Raw genomic sequence first — 2,689 nt, 5'->3', positions numbered from 1 at the left:
AGCTGAAGGCATTTAACACATTTTTGCATGTATCCTTCATGCCTCAGCCTCAGTGGAAGTCTGTTTAGTTTCAAGTTGTTGTAACCCTCATATACATTAGTTCTCAAAGACATGCACCATTTCATTGCTTGTTCATTTAAAGTCCAAAGCACTGTACTTTTACCTCAGTATTTTCATCTCTAAGCCTATCACAGCTCTCTAAAACATCTCCGGTCCATGGGCAGTGAAGTCCTGACATCACTGGCCCCACCTCCCAGGTGTTAATACCACCTCCCAGCAGGGAGTGACGCACATGCACGCTTCCAGCAACGTGCTAAGCTGGCACTAGTGTGTGTGTAGAGCTGGGAGGTTGGGCCAGTGATGTCACGACTCCACCTCCCAAGCTCCGGTCCATAGACACGCCCAGGGACCGGAAATTTTCAGAGAGCTGTGACGGGCTTAGAGATGAAAATACAGAGGCAATAATACAGCGGTTTGGATTTTTATTGAACAAGCTATGAAATGGTGCATGTCTTTGAGAAATTATACATATGAGATTTACAACCACTTCAAGACCCTCCTACTGTTGCAAATTGGCCATGCCCACCATTTGATGCGGTTCGGCAGGGATGATGTGGTTGAGTTCCTGCACCTATTTTTTGAGAAAAATAGCCCTGCTCAAGAGCCTACTGCTGCTACTCCACTGCCCAGTCATCAGACTGGACATGGAAAGGGTGATAATAGTGGAATTGTCTGTCTGGTAGGGCTATGTAAATATCAGAACTTGATAGGATAAACATAAAAAGTTCTTTGCCACGTACAGTAGATTCCTTATATGTATTTACTCTGTTTATCTTGTGTTCAGCTTTTTATTATTTCTTGATAAACTGACCCAACATTTGTCAGCGCTTTTTAAAAAATTCTCATACCAGGAGTGGGGTTCGAACCCACGAGGATATACATCCATTGGATCTTAAGTCCAACGCCTTAACCACTCGGCCATCCTGGTGATAACAGGTAAAGGCTAATGTCTTATGGGATGTGGTAATATAAAGTTAGCACAAAGATATAGTATGAATTTAAAAGTCTCCCAGTAGTGTTGTGTTTTTTTTCCCAAATTTCTCTCACGTTTGATAGACAGCTTGGTCTGCATGTACATATGAAGAAAAATACAAATAAACATGTGAAATACAAAAGAACAGTATATTTTACAAAGGTAGACCTTTATCATTGACATGCCAAACTGCTGACGATTATGTCATAAGGCATTTTGTAAAAAAAACAGGAAGTCAAATGGTCTGGCTGGACCTGGAGTTATGAGTTAGGTTCTAAAACTCTGCACCAAGCAGATATTAAAACACAAATTAATTTTAGCTCTGCATTCAATATTAAATTATGAGTTTGCTTCTGTTATTTTTAATGCAACCAATATAAGTAACTGAATTTAGTCTGGATCATCCTATTGCAATCTATACAACAGTACTCAGACTGAAAGGAGGGAGCCAACCAGGTGTGCTGCATGCAAATGTGCTGACAAGGAAGAGAGAGCATAGGCTTCACCTCATTAGTCTCCTGCTGCTACTTCATTGTGCAATCAGCAGGCTGGGGGTGGAGAGGGGACATTACTCTATCCCTAACACAGTCTATAACTGTAACAGTGTTTGGTGTGTCATCTGCCTTAGCTGTAAGATAGGGCTACATTGAAGCGGAACTTAACTGTATCTGAGCACCACAAACTTAAAACCCTATTTAATTCATTTTTAATATTCAGAGCAATCTCACCAATCCTTCCATGTCTCCATTCTTTATTTTGTTGAAAAATCACTTTGAATAATGGTCAACTAGCATTTATAACTGCAGCCATCTTGAATAAGAGCAGATGATTCATGTAGCATTGATTTCCTTGGATCCATCTGCCCTTAGCTCAGGCATGCAGGCAGGAGGGTGTGCTTAGCTATGAAAGACCTTCCTCCCCTCCTCCAGATGAAATAAGAAAAATACCCATGAAGACTCTAGGGTAAACTACATAATTTTGACCTAGGCCAGAAACCAGGAAGCAACTGAAGAAATGTAAAACAAAAAGCTAAAAACAAGTAAATAAAATGTACCTTCCTATCTATTTACAAAGACTAGCAGCATAAGGATCAAAATAGTTCATGTTGGTTGAGAGAGATTAGTTCCACTTTAATCTGAGGACTGGACAGACAGAATTACAAATCCCTTGGTAAATATATTTATTTATACCGTATACATGTATATAGTCTGGTGGAATTCAGCTTTTTTTTTTGGTCTTGATACATTGAACCAAACATTTGCAACAATTTTTCTAACATCTGAAATAAAAGCACCCTATCAGGAGCGAGGTTTGAACCCAGAAGGATAAATACCCATTGGAACTTAGTGATTCTAAAGCTTGAACTTTCTTATAATTAAATAATAAATATGTTATACTTACCTGCTCTGTGCAATGATCTTTTTTTGTTTAATTAGTTTTTATTGAAAAACAAAGAGAAAGAACATAGTATACAGAGCATATACTGAGAAATATACGGTACATAACAACTAATGGGCCATAGAGCGTAAATGACATATTCGACAGTGGAAGAAGATTGACTATTATACATCATAGTTATTGTGCTATAGGATCCGAAGTACTAAGGTAGTCTGCCATCATGTGGTTTAGATATCAAAAACTTCGCTAGAAGGGCCC

At 38.9% G+C, this 2,689-nt stretch overlaps 1 non-coding gene across 1 annotated transcript; it reads right to left on the bottom strand.

Moving 5' to 3' along the window:
• Nucleotides 1-905: 905 nt before the first annotated feature.
• On the bottom strand, nucleotides 906-988 carry TRNAL-UAA (transfer RNA leucine (anticodon UAA)). The gene has a single exon. It is a non-coding gene; the product is annotated as a tRNA-Leu (tRNA).
• Nucleotides 989-2,689: the final 1,701 nt, after the last annotated feature.

Source organism: Aquarana catesbeiana, linkage group LG04 (genome assembly GCF_042186555.1).
Source record: "Aquarana catesbeiana isolate 2022-GZ linkage group LG04, ASM4218655v1, whole genome shotgun sequence".
NCBI classification, from domain to species: Eukaryota; Metazoa; Chordata; class Amphibia; order Anura; family Ranidae; genus Aquarana; species Aquarana catesbeiana.
Note: the sequence above shows the minus strand (reverse complement) of the source record. Positions and strands in the feature narration are given on the sequence as shown.